General features: G+C 39.8%; 2 non-coding genes across 2 annotated transcripts; one reads left to right on the plus strand and one right to left on the minus strand.

Annotated features, from left to right (window-relative positions):
- Positions 1-9,327: 9,327 nt before the first annotated feature.
- On the plus strand, positions 9,328-9,434 carry LOC141624540 (small nucleolar RNA R71). Its single transcript, XR_012534346.1, has one exon. It is a non-coding gene; the product is annotated as a small nucleolar RNA R71 (small nucleolar RNA).
- A 4,916-nt stretch (positions 9,435-14,350) lies between these two features.
- LOC141625032 (small nucleolar RNA R71) lies at positions 14,351-14,458 on the minus strand. Its single transcript, XR_012534832.1, has one exon. It is a non-coding gene; the product is annotated as a small nucleolar RNA R71 (small nucleolar RNA).
- Positions 14,459-17,395: the final 2,937 nt, after the last annotated feature.

Below are 17,395 nucleotides of genomic sequence, written 5' to 3' on the forward strand. Positions count from 1 at the left end.
TAGTGCGTATGTTGACTTGGATCTCAGCATTATCTGCGTACTGTTTAGTGAACTCGATAGCAGCAGCATCCCAAGTAGAAATTTTCTTGTGATCCAGAGAATAGAACCACTGTTTGGGAATGGTGTCGAGAGATGAAGGAAATATCCTTAGGAACATCTCTAGCTTAATGCCCTTGATAGACATGTAGTCTTTGAAAGCACGAATGTGGTTTAGAGGGTTTTCGTGCCCTTTAAATTTCGGGATGTCAGTCATGTTGAAGTTGGTTGGCAGTTGAGTATTCACTGCTTCATACTTTCGGCTATTTTCTCTGTCGATGTCATCCCCCTTGAGGTACATTAGTTGCTTTTCCAGATATTGAAGACGTTTTTGTGCTTCAGTGAGAATAGGTGGAGGTTCGACTTCGGGTTTTTCAAAGGGAGGAGGATTGTCGCGTAATGGTATGTCAGGAATGGGATCGTCCGCATGAGGGAGTCTTGCTTCCACCGCCACAATGCGGCCTTCGATTAATTGGAGACGAGTGTATGCGACATCTTGACTTTCTTGGAGACGGAGTAGCGCAGCCAAGACTTGATTATTACCATCGGGTTGACCATGGACGCTTCCTTGACTTTCGTAAGTTTCGACCATCTTGAACTGAGGATAAGAACCGACGGCAAATCAAGACACAATTGACCACATTGTACACTTACTCGAAGAAAACAAGCACTCGTGAGTGACTCGAAAGAGAAGGATGTGAGCGTCCTTTGTGTCGTGTGACGGATTTGGAAAAAGTTAATTTTGAAATGTCATCATATACAACCATTGTGTGTGATTGTAGGAGTATTGGTCGGACTAAATCTTTTCGGTAAATTGTCGTTAGGAGCACCTAGACCAAAACACAATTTATAGCTTCACAAACAACTCTACAATTAGTAAAAAGGCAAGTAAAGGTCGGATCCCAAGGGACGGGAATTGAGATGAGATTTCTATTGAAACTAGTGGTGTCTTAGGGGTGTCACAATTTGGGTTGATGTAGAAGGTCACTAAACTAAATAGCAATGAAAATAAACAAGCAAGATGAACTAAAAGGGTTGTAAACAATTGATAAAAAGCACTAGGATGTCATGGGGTCATAGGGGATTCATGGGAATTGATCATACAAACATGTTCTCAAATTGTAAGCAAGCAATTATTGTTGTGATGGATTAAATTGGGTTATATCTTACAATCCTAGGAAAGTTTGGTTCCCGGAGCCGAATCGATTAGATTGTACAACACCTACAAGTCGACTTAGTCTTCCCTACTCAACTACATGCATGGTCTAATGAGACTCGAGTTGGTTTATGTTATACAAGTCTCATTGAAAAGATAGGTGATGGGTAAAAAATGCAAGGATGCATAGGCTCGCATTTCATTAAACATAACATGTGCATGAGTTGAGATCAAAACAAGCAAGCAAATAAACCATGAAAGCATATTAATTTAAGCATGAATCATTCCCCATGTTGGTTTCTCCTAATTACCCATTAACCCTAGCTAGGTGACTACTCACTCATTATCATGTTGATCATGCTAGCAAGGTTGTCAATCATACCAACAAAGTAAAACATGATGAATAAATGAAAGTAATTAACAATAATTAAAAAGGGATTAAGAGAGTTATACCTACTAATGATTCCTATAATAAAGCAAGAATAAAAGAAGTACTTGATGCTTGATTGAGAGGTTGTCAACTCCCAATAATAACCCAAATAATCTTCAATTACCCAAAATAAAGGATGAACAAGAGAGAGATTAAGGAAATAGAACTTGTATTAAAACTTGATTAATTGTTGATTACAAAACTAAAGAGAGATTTGTTTGATATTAACTACTCTAAGAATTGATAAGAAGAACATGCTCTTCTAATTAGACTAATGGGGTATTTATAGTGGAAATTAGGTGGATGCATTAGGGTTAACTAAGGGCTTAAATGACGATTAAGTCCCTACTTAAGGAAACGCCGGTATTTTCTGAAGGATGGGCATCTTTCTTGAAGCTTGAAGAAACGAATTTGCGCTGTCTTGGAATCCGTGCGTCTTAGGCTCGGGACGGCCGGATTCCTGTGTCTCTGCCCGGGCGTCTTTGGGAGAAGACGGGCGTCTTCTGGTGGCTGCTGCCCGAGCGACTTTGGTATAAGACGCACGGATTGTGGTGCTGGGAACGGGCGGATTCAGGACAATCCGCACGGATTGCTGCTCAGTCTTGTTTCTTCTTCTTTTCTTCCCTTTTCTTCATAAAATCCTTGGGGATTTCCTTTGGGATGCAAGGATCTTTTCTCATCATTGCCCAAATACTATAGTATGTACAAAGGCCTTCTAATCTCGTCTCTCATTGATGCTTTGTCATTGAATTCAATCAATTTAGTCTCATTTTGCCATGAAAATGCAAGGTTTGCACTCCTTTCCTACCAAGGACACAAAACCTCAAAGAATATGCAAAACAAAGAACTAAAGACAATAAATGACCCAAATATGCACTAAAAAGCATGGGAAAAAGGCTAATTCGGGGGCTAAATATGCTCTAATTATGGTCACATCAAATATCCCCAAACCGAACCTTTACTCGTCCCGAGTAAAGAGGTGACAAAGACTAGGACCATTATTTAAAGTAACCTAATAACATAGCCGACATGAGACAATTAGCGGGACTCACTCCGCCCCTTCAACTTACAACAAGACAACCATGAGGTAGGATGCCTTCTTGCAAGGCAAGGTGGGTCTTGCTAAAATGGCGACACATCCAAACTTTAAGCACACAAAATCAAATAATGGATGCATCTACAAAAGGAATAGCCACTTCCTCATTAAGTGGCGGAGTTAACTAAAAGAGAACAAATTTAAGAGCATATATTCCGTAACAAATACTAGTTCAACAAATCACTAAGTCTAAGAGGATGGCACTAAATCACCTCCAAATGGTGTTAAACTAGACTACTTTCGTCCTCAATTTCCAAATACTTTCGTCAAGAGCGATCGGATGGCGTGGAATGATGATCCCCATGATGCTAGTAGCATATGACATGACAAGTCTCGAGTTCTCTACAAAAGTAAAGGTCATGGATCGTCCCAAGCTCGACAAAGTGGCTTGACAAAATGGCTTTTTGGGGAATGAAATGCTCAAATCGTTGTAAACAAGGGTGGATATGACTAGCATTCAAAAATTGACCTCATTCAACTTTCACATTTCAAGAATTAGAGATGGGGTTTGTCCCTTCCGTGCTAATGTCCTTTGCTTTCGCCAATCGCTTATTAGGCAACCGGTTAACCTCTAGACAATAGCTTTTCGGGTGATAGTCACTCTGTCTTTGGGCGGTTGAATTCACAACCGTGTGGGGGCCCAATTCAATGGATCCCTCTCCAAAGCACATCGAAGTGGTACGCCTCCATCAAAACGACTAAAATTCTCAACATTTCAACATTTCAAAACATTTGAGGTTTCCTTGGCAATAAAACGTTTCCACATAACAAAATCCTTGAAATGAGCACTTCAAACTTATTGATAGAAAGTATTTTTGGGTTGCCATACCACAAAGTCACCTAGACAAGTTAACCAAGTCCACATCGCATCACGGGGTTGGATAGGTGACTCACATGCAAACCCTTGACTAAGCTTTGGGTCATGGGTCGAAAGACACTAGTATGACACAATCTGGGGTGTTTTACATCCATTCTAGTAGGCGAAGTCTTAAGTTGAAAAAGTATTTGTAATGGCTTAGTTGCTCTTGTCAAAGTTCCCAATTAGGCACTTTTCAAAATATTTCATCTAAATGCAACTATATGCCATGATGCAGCTATTATATACATCCTAATGCAAGTGATTCTACCAACTAATATGACATATAAACTAAATGCAAGTCCTAAGTTCACAATGTTATACCGCATCAATCAAAATAAAGCCACATAGTCATTAACATAAAGAGGAAAAAGGAGATTGGAAAGATCATACCATGCGGTCTTCAATATCCTCATGTCTCGGATGTGGCGTAGTCGATTAATGTGAACAAGGATAGAACAAACACAATATATACAATAATATATACATGACTACACTACAAAGGAAATGAACATGTTTTTGGTTTTTCAATTTTAAAATTTTTATGGTTTTTCGAAATTTTTCCATTTTTTTGGATTTTTGAATAAAAGTTAAGTTAGAATTCCTCATCCGCACACTAATATGAGCATTGTCCTCAATGGCCAAAATGATGGAAAATTATGCAAACATGATGCATGATTTCTACACTAAATGCAAGCTACACTAATCTACACTACATGATGCATGGTTTTTGTTTATGACGGAGAGGATAATTTAGATTACCTCCCATTGTGCATGCATGTACTTCCCCAAAACGAGCTAGACATTATTGCTAATGTCCTAAGGTTGGGTGTAGTTCATGCACACACGATGCAATGCATGAAACTAAATTTGTCATTTTGGATTTTCAAAAGGTGGGAACAATAAAATAAGAACACCTCAATGAGGCCCAGGTGTTAGTCCTCTATGGTGCTAGGACTACTCCAACAATGATCAAGATAAATAATTAAAACAAAGAAAGAAGTAGAACAAACCTTGAGAGGGTAGGAGCCTCCAAAGCTTGCTAATCTTCCATCATATCATCACTATCATCATCTTCCTCACTAGAAGTGGACTCATCACCACCTCCCTCTTCACTTTCTTGTTCACCTTGTTCATCATCCTCTTATCCTTCTTCACTAGCTTCTTCATTAATGTTATCATCAACCTCTTCATCACCAACAACCTCATTATCACCCGGAAACTCACCCCTAGATGCAATCGGAAAGAAGACTTCCCTATCCGCCCAACTAGGCAAAGGACATGAAGGGTCAAGTAGTCCTTGCCTAGCTAAGTGAAGGAGGGGTGGATATTGGGCTAAGTAAGCATCTTCCCGGTCCTTGAAGGCTTGCTTGTGCATCTCTTGCATAAGAAGAGTCATATAATCTTTGCTTGCTTCAACACCTTCGGGTTTGAACTCTTGGTACTTGAAAGGATAGGGTGGTGTGACAATGGAAGAGGAGGGCATTTCAATTTCACCCTTTTGTTGTCGGATAATGTATTCGGCCTTTTTTGAAAGGGGAAGGAGACAGTTGGTCCGGTGGACACTTAAACGACAAATCTTCGAAGGCAAAGTAAAAGATCTAGCCTCACTTGTGAGCCATCCATTCTTGGTGTCAAGAGGGTTATGAGAGACCCACTTGTATTTATTTATCAAAGTATCAATGTCATTGAGATGACCACCCTTTTTCGCCACATACTTGCTATCCTTGTTAAAGTTCGGATCAAAGTATTTAGCTAAAATAGTGACTAGACCTCCATTCACAATAACGGTAGTGCCTTGCTTCCCACAATCAATGTTTAGCCATCTATCCACCAAAAGCCTTAGAGAGTTGAAAGGCTTGGTGAATTCCCTTCCAATGTTCAAGGCCGACTCAAGAAGAACAAAATCAAGTTTGGTGAAATGCTTGGTGTCTTTTCTTGCAATGATGGTGTTCCCTATGACCTTGTGCCACACTTTAATGCCCGGATGGTGGACTAATAGAGCGCGACTAGCATGAAAGTTCTCAAATTTCCTTCCGGAAATCGCCTCCCAAAGAGGGTCGGGGTCATATTTGCCAACATTTTTGAAATAACTCGGTGAATCACTAGGACTCAAAGCTTTACCCATTTCCTCAAAGGAGATGCGCCTACTAACATTAGCTAGGCGGAACTCGATGCTTTCCATAGTCTCAACCTTGTTAACTTTCAAAGAACTCAAAAATTCTAAGGTAAGGGAGGGGTATGTCAATTCTTTTGTTGTAAATAATTTTTCCAACCCCATGGCTTTAAAGAAGGCTCTAGTTTGCTGAATGACACCCAACTTATCTAAGGCATCTTCACAAATAAACTTGATGGATATAAATGATTTTCTAGCAAACTTGGCAAAAGTGTCCCTATGGGATTTGGAAATGAAAATTACCTCCGGATAATTCGAAAGTTGAGCAATTTCCGGAGTAGTAGATGTTGTTGCTTCCAAGGGAGGTTGTTCTTGTTGCACTTCCAAGTTTGGGCTAGCTACCACCATAGCCAATGCTTTCTTTGCTTGAAGACTCTTTTGTCTTAATGAGAGTGCCTTTGCCTTTGGTGCCTTTGTTGCTCCTTTTGTCCTTGCCCTTGATGAATAAACCAAGAAAAGAGTGAAAATATTCAATTTTCTAGTGTACAAAAATCGATTTAAAGATGAAAGGCTTTGCCTTTATGAATTCAAAAATTGACTCAAAGGTTGAAGATTTTGTGCTTGGTTTTGATTTTTGTTGAAAGAGGAGTGATTAATTTTTGTTAAAAGGATGTTTTGATTTGATTTTGATGAATGTATTTGAGGAAATCTTGTTTTTGTGATGGAGAGGATGAGGGTTTTGAGTTATGGGGATTGTGGGTAGTGTTTTTGAATGAAGAAATGAATGTGGGATGGGGTTTATAATAAACCCGAAAAATTTGAAATGCAGGGGGAAGACGGGCGGCTTTCCTTCGGGACGGCCGGATTCTGCCTGTTCTGGGTTGGGTAATTCTCGCCTAAAGACGGGCGGATTTGAAAATGCGGGACGGGCGTCTTTCAGAGAAGACGGGCGGATTCTTTTCTAGAGATTTTTCTTGTTTTTCTCAGCCAAAAAGACGGGCGTCTTTCATTGAAGACGGGCGATTTTTTGAAGACGGGCGGATTCTATTGTAGGACGCCCGGATTTGCTAACAGTCCAGAAATTTCAAAAATTCAGCTCATGAAAGACGGGCGACTTCTGCCCAATATGCCCGGGTTGCTTGAAGACGGGCAGATTCTCTTGAAACCGCTCGGATTCTACCCTTTTACCTAGATTCAGTTCCATCCGTGTACCTTGCATATCCCTTGTCATTTTTCATTCTTCTTCAAAATCTCGTGTTCTTCATTGTGGGGGCACTACTAAGGCATGAATAGCCTAGACAATTGCTATCCCCACACTAAGCTAAAGCACTACACATCAATTGAAATTATTATTCCCTCCCTCACTTCTCTCAAAAATGATAATTATCTTGATCAAGGCTTAAAAATCCAAAAATGACAAAAAATGCAATACAAGAATTGAAATGCGAGTTAGGGAGTTGGAAATATTTACAAATGGTGGTTTAGGGAGGACTCTACCAAACTCTCATTCTTGATGAGATGTCAAGGGGGCATGTCCAAGGTGTTGTTGATGTTGCTCAACACCTTGAAAAAGTAATCAAAAGCTTGTTCATTGTCATGATAAAGGTCTTCAATAGACCTTTGCCCTTGTTGTCGGTCTTGATCGATGGCATTACCAATGTAGGGATTGAAAATCCCATCAAATTCGTCGCCCCAAAGACCACAAACTTCATTAAGTTGATCATTAAAAATCTCTGGAGTTGATAGAGACAATTCTCCCAATTTCTTGTCTTGGCCAATAAGGCCATCCTCTTCATTGCTTGACTTTGGTGAGCTTTGCAAGCTCTCTTTGTCATAATTTACTTGCTCTTTGAATGGAGCATCTTCAATTTTCTTCTTCCATTGCAGTTCCGACTTCTTCCTATCATCCTTCCGGCTATAATGATCGATCATAAAACATGGTTCATGTAAACGGGGAGCTCTCATAGTCTTATCAAGATTAAAAGTTATACTCTCATCTCCCACTTCTAGAGTAAGCTCTCCATATTTCACATCAATCACCGCACCCGCGGTGTGTAAGAAAGGTCTTCCTAGGATGATTGGAATGTTGGAGTCTTCTTCCATGTCAACAATGACAAAGTCCACCGGGATGAAAAACTTCCCAATTCGCACGGGAACATCTTCTCATATCCCTAATGGTGTCTTCGTCGATCTATCGGCCATTTGGAGTGTGATATTGGTGCATTTAAGCTCTCCCATCCCCAACCTTTTACTCACCGAGTACGGCATAACACTCACACAATCCCCTAGATCACATAAAGCTTTGTTGATCGTGGTGTCGCCAATGGTATACAGTATTGAGAAGCTTCCCGGATCCTTTAGTTTTGGAGGTGAACTCCCTTGAAGTATTGCACTACTCACCTTAGTGAAGGCGATAGTCTCAAGCTTCCGGATCGACTTCTTCTTTGTGAGGATGTCTTTCATGTATTTCGCATAGGCCGGCACGTGATTGATTAATTCCGTGAAAGGAATTGAGACTTCCAAATTCTTCACAATTTCCATAAACTTTCCAAGTTGGTCATCAAATTTGGGCTTGGCTTGACGACTTGGAAAAGGAAGTCTAATCACAATGGGCTCCTTCTCCTTGACCTTGTCTTCATTTTTCTTTGAAATTTCTTCTTTTGATGGTTCTCCATCCTTGGAGTTTTGCATAATTTCTTCATTATCACTAGCTTCCACAACTTCATCCTCAACTTGTTTCTTCGGTGCTTCATACTTTGTACCACTTCTCATGTGAATGGCACTAACCGTTTCATGTCTTGGGGGATTAGTTTGAGGTGGTAATTACAACTTTTGTCTTTGTGAGCTTGAAGATGCTAGTTGAGTCAATTGGGTTTCCAACATTTTGCTGTGAGCTAGGATCTTGTTGATGGTGGTCTCCTTTGCTTGACTATCTTTTTGCATTTGAGTGAAAAATTCTTGTTGATTCTTTTGCATTTGGAGGACCGCTTTTTGAACATCAAAACCTTGGTCATTTTGTTGATTGTATGGATTTTGATTTTGGTAACCTTGGTTTTGGTTGTAAAAGGGTCTTTGATTTTGGTTTCTCACGGGAGGTGGGGTGTATGTTGTTTGAGGGTTTTGAACATTTTGGCTTTTATATGAGTGATTTGGATGGAATTTGGTGTTTTCATTGTAATAGTTGGAATAAGGGGTACCACTCTTGTATGCTTGGAAATCATTCACATGTTCATTTGTTCCCCTACATTCACTTTGGTTATGTCCCAAAGTTCCACAATTCTCACATATCCCACTTGGGATTGATGAAGATGCCGTCATGGCATTAACATGATGCTTTGGTGATTTTGAGGCTTCTTCAAGTCTAGCCATAGCTTTTTCAAACTTCAAATTAATTGTATCAATGTGAGCACTAAGTTGAGCGCCCAATTGAGTAACGGAGTCCACTTCATGCTTTCCTCCTCTAGTAGCCTTGCGAGGTCTACTATATTGTGAGTTATGGACCGCCATTTCCTCAATTTTGTTCTAAGTTTGATTGTCATCAACTTCGGTGAACATTCCATTTGATCCCATGTTGAGAATGTTCCTTGAATCATCATATAGACTGTTCCAAAATTGTTGTACCAAGAACCACTCGCTAAGTCCATGATGAGGACACGAGCGACAAATTCCCTTGAACCGCTCCCAAGTTTCATACAAAGATTCTTCATCCCTTTGCTTAAAACCCGTAATTTGAGCTATTAGCATGTTAGTCTTTTCCGGTGGGTAGAATTTTTTGTAGAAAGCTAAAGCCAACTTCTTCAAAGAATCAATTCCGAGAGTAGCCTTATCAAGGCCTTTCAACCATTGTTTCGCGGTGCCATTTAGAGAAAAAGGAAATAAGACCCATCGAATTTGGTCTTGAGTTACACCGGTTTGAGAAATCGCATCACAATAGTCACAAAAGGTCTCCATATGAGAATGAGGGTCTTCACTAGGCATCCACCCAAATTGGCTTCTTTCGACTAATTGGATAAATGCGGATTTAGCAATAAAATTTCCGGTCAAATGTTGTGGTGTGGGAGTACCATTGGGTAGGTTCTCCTCGGCGGGTACGGAATGTGATGAAAACATAGGCATTGTTGGTTGATTTTGTGTTGTATTTTGTGTTGGGTTCTCCTCACCTTCTCTTGCAAAAGGGTTGATGAACTCAATAGTTGGTTGAATATCTACAACCTCACTAATACCTCTCAAATTTCTCCTAGCAAGTCTTCTATTGGTTGTCAAAGTTCTTTCAATTTCACGATCAAAAGGTAACAAATCACCTTGTGACCTTCTAGACATGCTAAATATCAAACAACTCGAAAACAATAAGAACAAACCTTGAGGAGTTTTAATTCCCCAAGGCAAAGAAAGACACAACTAATAACAATATAAGAAAATCTAAATCAAGATAACACCGTCCCCGGCAACGGCGCAATTTTTGGCGCCGACTAAATCTTTTCGGTAACTTGTCGTTAGGAGCACCTAGACCAAAACACAATTTATAGCTTCACAAACAACTCTACAATTAGTAAAGAGGCAAGTAAAGGTCGGATCCCAAGGGACGGGAATTGAGATGAGATTTCTATTGAAACTAGTGGTGTCTTAGGGGTGTCACAATTTGGGTTGATGTAGAAGGTCACTAAACTAAATAGCAATGAAAATAAACAAGCAAGATGAACTAAAAGGGTTGTAAACAATTGATAAAAAGCACTAGGGTGTCATGGTGTCATTAGGGATTCATGGGAATTGATCATACAAACATGTTCTCAAATTATAAGCAAGCAATTATTGTTGTGATGGATTGAGTTGGGTTATATCTTACAATCCTAGGAAAGTTTGGGTCCCAGAGCCGAATCGATTAGATTTTACAACACCTACAAGTCGACTTAGTCTTCCCTACTCAACAACATGCATGGTCTAATGAGACTCGAGTTGGTTTATGTCTTACAAGTCTCATTGAAAAGATAGGTGATGGGTAAAAAATGCAAGGATTCATAGGCTCGCATTTCATCAAACATAACATGTGCATGAGTTGAGATCAAAACAAGCAAGCAAATAAACCATGAAAGCATATTAATTTAAGCATGAATCATTCCTCATGTTGGTTTCCCCTAATTACCCATTAACCCTAGCTAAGTGACTACTCACTCATTATCATGTTGATCATGCTAGTCAAGGTTGTCAATCATACCAACAAAGTAAAACATGATGAATAAATGAAAGTAATTGACAATAATTATAAAGGGATTAAGAGAATTATACCTATTAATGATTCCAATAATAAAGCAAGAATAAAAGAAGTACTTGATGCTTGATTGAGAGGTTGTCAATCTCCCAATAATAACCCAAATAATCTTCAATTACCCAAAATAAAGAACGAACAAGAGAGAGATTAAGGAAATAAAACTTGTATTAAAACTTGATTAATTGTTGATTACAAAACTAAAAAGAGATTTGATTGATATTAACTACTCTAAGAATTGATAAGAAGAACATGCTCTTCTAATTAGACTAATGGGGTATTTATAGTAGAAATTAGGTGGATGCATTAGGGTTAACTAAGGGCTTAAATGACGATTAAGTCCCTACTTAAGGAAACGCCGGTATTTTCTGAAGGATGGGCATCTTTCTTGAAGCTTGAAGAAACGAATTTGCGCTGTCTTGGCATCCGTCCATCTTAGGCTCGGGACGGCCGGATTCCTGTGTCTCTTCCCGGGCGTCTTTGGGAAAAGACGGGCGTCTTCTGGTGGCTGCTGCCCGGGCGTCTTTGGTAGAAGACGCACGGATTGTGGTGCTGGGAACGGGCGGATTCAGGACAATCCGCACGGATTGTTGCTCAGTCTTGTTTCTTCTTCTTTTCTTCCCTTTTCTTCATAAAATCCTTGGGGATGCAAGGATCTTTTCTCATCATTGCCCAACTACTATAGTATGTAAAAAGGCCTTCTAATCTCGTCTCTCCTTGATGCTTGGTCATTGAATTCAATCAATTTAGTCTCATTTTGCCATGAAAATGCAAGGTTTGCACTCCTTTCCTACCAAGGACACAAAACCTCAAAGAATATGCAAAACAAAGAACTAAACACAATAAATAACCCAAATATGCACTAAAAAGCATGGGAACAAGGCTAATTCGGGGGCTAAATATGCTCTAATTATGGTCACATCAAGTATCGACTCGAATTGACTTTGAAAATGATAGACCTTTGAAATTTTGACAGAGTTTCGACTTTATTTTATTGACTTTGCGCTATTTAGGCCACTTTTGAAAGATTTACATTTTCATTTTGAAGAAAGTTTTATTTGTTTTGAAATTTTTGTCATGATTTTGTTTACAAAAGGTGATAACATATGATGTGACCATAATTAGAGCATATTTAGTCCCCAGATTAGCCTTGTTCCCATGCTTTTTAGTGCATATTTGGGTCATTTATTGTCTTTAGTGCTTTGTTTTGCATATTCTTTGAGGTTTTGTGTCCTTGGTAGGAAAGGAGTGCAAACCTTGCATTTTCATGGCAAAATGAGGCTAAATTGATTGAATTCAATGACCAAGCATCAAAGAGAAGACAAGATTAGAAGGCCTTTGTACATACTGTAGTAGATGGGCAATGATGTGAAAAGATCCTTGCATCCCCGAGGAAATCCCCAAGGATTTTATGAAGAAAATGGAAGAAAAGAAGAAGGCAAGAAGCTGTAAGACAATCCGGGCGGATTGTCCTCAAGACGCCCGTCCAGCACCAACAATCCGAGCGTCTTCCTCCACAAGACGCCCGTCCAGAAACGCCCAAATCTGCCCGTCCCGTGCCCTGGACGCCCGGATTCCCTTACAGCCTTTTCGTCTTCTACAAGCTTCAAGGAAGGATGCGCATATTTTTCTAAGACCGGCGAAAAGGAGACCGGCGATTCCTCAAGGACTTAATCGTCATTTAAGCCCTTAGTAAACCCTAATTTATGTAACTAATCCCCACTATAAATACCCCATTAGTCTAATTAGAATAGCATGTTCTTCTTAGCAATCTTTAGTGTAGTTAATATCAATCAAATCTCTCTTTAATCTTGTAATCAACATTTAATCAAGTAAACCCTAATTTATGTAACTAATCCCCACTATAAATACCCCATTAGTCTAATTAGAATAGCATGTTCTTCTTAGCAATCTTTAGTGTAGTTAATATCAATCAAATCTCTCTTTAATCTTGTAATCAACATTGACAACCTTACTAGGGTTAATGGGTAATTAGGGAAAACCAACATGGGGGATGATTCAGGCTTAAATTAATATGTTTTCATAGTTTATTTGCTTGCTTGTTGTGATCTCAACTTATGCACATGTTATGTTTGATGAAATGCGAGCCTATGAATCCTTGCATTTTTTACCCATCACCTATCTTTTCAATGAGACGTGTAAGACATAAACCAACTCGAGTCTCATTATACCATGCATATAGTTGAGTAGGGAAGATTAAGTCGACTTGTAGGTGTTGTACAATCTAATCGATTCGGCTCCGGGACCCAAACATTCCTAGGATTGTAAGATATACACCAACTCGATCCATCACAACAATAATTGCTTACTTATAATTTGAGAATATGTTTGTATGATCAATTCCCATGAATCCCCTTTGACCCCATGACACCCTAGTGCTTTTTATCAATTGTTTACATCCCTTTCAATTCATCTTGCTTGTTTACTTTTATTGCTATTTAGTTTAGTGATCTTCTACTTCAAACCCCAAATTGTGACACCCTTAGACACCACTAGTTGCAATAGAAAATCTCATCTCAATTCCCATCCCTTGGGATCCGACCTTTACTTCCCTCTTTAATAATTGTAGAGTTGTTTGTGAAGTTATAAATTGTGTTTTGGTCTAGGTGCTCCTAACGACAAGTACCGAAAACTAAACCTCCTCGAGAGTCCGACCAAAAATGGTGCCGTTGCCGGGGACGGTGTTAATTTGATTTAGATTTTCTTGTATTGTTATTAGTTGTGTCTTTCTTTGTCTTGGGGAAGTAAAACTCCTCAAGGTTTGTTCTAATTATTTTCGAGTTGTTTAATATTCTGCATGTCTAGAAGATCACAAGGTAACTTGTTACCCTTTGATCACGAAATTGAAAGGACTTTGACAACCAATAGAAGACTTGCTAAGAGAACTTTGAGAGGTATTGGTGAGGTTGTAGATATTCAACCAAATACTATTGAGTTCATCAACCCTTTTGTAAGAGAAGGTGAGGAGAACCCAACACAAAATCCAACACAAAATCAACCCACAATGCATAAATTTTCATCACATTCCGTACCAACCGAGGAGAACCTACCCAATGGTACTCCCACACCACAACACTTAACCGGAAATTTCATTGCCAAATCTGCATTTATCCAATTAGTCGAAAAAAGCCAATTTGGGGGGATGCCTAGTGAAGACCCTCACTCTCACATGGAGACTTTTTGCGACTATTGTGATGCGATATCTCAAACCAGTGTAACTCAAGACCAAATTTGATGGGTCTTATTTCCTTTTTCTCTAATTAGCACCGCGAAACAATGGTTGAAAGGCCTTGATAAGGCTACTCTCGGAATTGATTCTTGGAAGAAGTTGGCTCTAGCTTTTTACAAAAAGTTCTATCCACCGGAAAAGACTAACATGCTAAGAGCTCAAATTACGGGCTTTAAGGAAAGAGATGAAGAATATTTGTATGAAGCTTGGGAGCGATTCAAAAGAATTTGCCGCTCATGTCCTCACCATGGACATAGCGAGTGGTTCTTGGTACAACAATTTTGGAACGGTCTTTATGAAGACTCAAGAAACATTCTCAACATAGGATCAAATGGAATGTTCACCGAAGTTGATGGCAATCAAACTTGGAACGAAATTGAGGAAATGGCGGTCCATAACTCACAATATAGTAGGCCTCGCAAGGCTACTAGAGGAGGAAAGCATGAAGTGGACTCTATTAATATATTAGGTGCTCAACTTAGAGCTCACATTGATACCATCAATTTGAAGTTTGAAAAAGCTATGGCTAGACTTGAAGAAGCCTCAAAATCACCAAAGCACATGTTAATGCCATGACGGCATCTTCATCAATCCCAAGTGGGATATGTGAGAATTGTGGAACTTTGGGACATGACCAAGTGAATGTAGAGGAACAAATGAACAAGTGAATGCTTTTCAAGCATACAAGAGTGGTACCCCTTATTCAAACTATTATAATGAAAACACCAAATTCCACCCAAATCTCTCATGCAAAAGCCAAAATGTTCAAAACCCTCAACCAACATACACCCCACCTCCCATGAGAAACCAAAATCAAAGACCCTTTTACAACCAAAACCAAGGTTATCAAAATCAAACTCCATACAATCAACAAAATGACCAAGGTTTTGATGTTCAAAAAGCGGTCCTCCAAATGCAAAAGAATCAACAAGAGTTTTTCACTCAAATGCAAAAGGATAGTCAAGCAAAGGAAATCACCATCAACAACATCCTAGCCCACACCAAAATGTTGGAAACCCAATTGACTCAACTAGCATCTTCAAGCTCACAAAGACAAAAGGTGCAATTACCACCTCAAAGTAATCCCCCAAGACATGAAACGGTTAGTGCCATTCACTTGAGAAGTGGTACAAGGTATGAGGCACCAAAGGAGCAAGTTGAGGATGAAGTTGTGGAAGCTAGTGACAAAGAAGAAATTGTGCAAAACTCCAAGGATGGAGAACCATCAAAAGAAGAAGTTTCAAAGAAAAATGAAGACAAGGCCAAGGAGAAGGAGCCCATTGTGATTAGACTTCCTTTTCCGAGTCGTCAAGCCAAGCCCAAATTTGATGACCAACTTGGAAAGTTTATGGAAATTGTGAAGAATTTTGAAGTCTCGATTCCTTTCATGAAATTAATCAATCACGTGCCGGCCTATGCAAAATACATGAAAGACATCCTTACGAAGAAGAAGTCAATCCGGAAGCTTGAGACTATCGCCTTCACTAAGGTGAGTAGTGCAATACTTCAAGGAAGTTCACCTCCAAAACTCAAAGATCCGGGAAGCTTCTCAATATCGTGTACCATTGGCGACACCACGATCAACAAAGCCTTATGTGATCTAGGGGCTAGTGTGAGTGTTATGCCGTACTCGGTGAGTAAAAGGCTAGGGATGGGAGAGCTTAAATGCACCAATATCACACTCCAAATGGCCGATAGATCGACGAAGACACCATTAGGGATATGGGAAGATGTTCCCGTAAGAGTTGGGAAATTTTTCATCCCGGTGGACTTTGTCATTGTTGACATGGAAGAAGACTCCAATATTCCGATCATTCTAGGAAGACCTTTCTTGCACACCGCGGGTGCGGTGATTGATGTGAAGCATGGAGAGCTCACTCTAGAAGTGGGAGATGAGAGCATAACTTTCAATCTTGACAAGACCATGAGAGCTCCCCGTTTGCATGAACCATGTTTTATGGTTGATCATTATAGCGGAAGGATGTTAGGAAGAAGTCGGAATTCTAATGGAAGAATAAAGTTGATGACGCTCCATTCAAAGAGCAAGTGAATTGTAACAAAGAGAGCTTGAAAAGCTCACAAAGTCAAGCAATGAAGAGGATGGCCTCCTTGGCCAAGACAAGAAAGTGGGAGAGTTGTCTCTATCAACTCAAGAGATCTTTAGTGATCAAGTAGATGAAGTTTGTGGTCTTTGGGACGATGAGTTTGAAGGGATTTTCAATCCCTACATTGGCAATGCTATCGATAAAGACCAACATGAAGGACAACAAGGGCAAAGATCTATTGAAGATCTTTATCATGATAATGAACATGCTTTTGACTACTCTTTCAAGGTGTTGAGCAACATCAACAACATCTTGGACATGCCCCCATGACATCTCACTAAGAATGAGAGTTTGGTGGAGTCCTCTCCAAATCACCATTTGTAAATATTTCTAACTCCCTAACTTGCATTTTATTTCTTACGTTGCATTTTTTTGTCATTTTTGGATTTTTATGCTTTGATCATGATAATTATCATTTTTGAGAGAAGTGAGGGAGGGACTGATGATTTTAATTGATGTGTAGTGCTTTAGCTTAGTGTGGGGATAGCAATTGCCTAGGCTATTCATGCCTTAGTAGTGCCCCTACAATAAGGAACACGGGATTTAAAGAATGAAAAATGACACAGGATATGCAAGTGCACGGATGGAACTGAATCCGGGTAGACCAGGGAGAATCTGAGCGTCCTTCAGGGGAATCCGCTCGTCTTTAGGGAATCCGAGCGTCTTTGGCCGAATCCGTCCGTCCAATTGAACTGAAAAATTGAAAATTTGGGACTGTTGAATAATCCGAGCGTCCCAGCTGAGAAGGCGCCCGTCTTAATGAATCCGCTCGTCTTTGCAGAAAGACGCCCGTCTTTTTGTCAGTGCAAAATAAGAAAACCTGCTATAACAAAATCCGCCCGTCTTTGAAAGAATCCGCTCGTCCCGCAGTCGAAGAATCCGAGCATCCCAGCTGAAAGACGCCCGTCTTTAGGCGAGAATTCATGTACCCATAATAGGCAGAATCCGAGCGTCCCGAAGGAAAAACGCCCGTCTTCCCCTGCAGTTTCAAAATTTTTGGGTGTTTTTAAATACCCCTCCCACATTCATTCCTTCATTCAATCATTCAAAACACTACCAAAACCCCAAAACCCTCATCCTCTCCATC

The sequence above is a fragment of the Silene latifolia genome, chromosome X (genome assembly GCF_048544455.1).
Source record: "Silene latifolia isolate original U9 population chromosome X, ASM4854445v1, whole genome shotgun sequence".
Classification (NCBI taxonomy): domain Eukaryota; kingdom Viridiplantae; phylum Streptophyta; class Magnoliopsida; order Caryophyllales; family Caryophyllaceae; genus Silene; species Silene latifolia.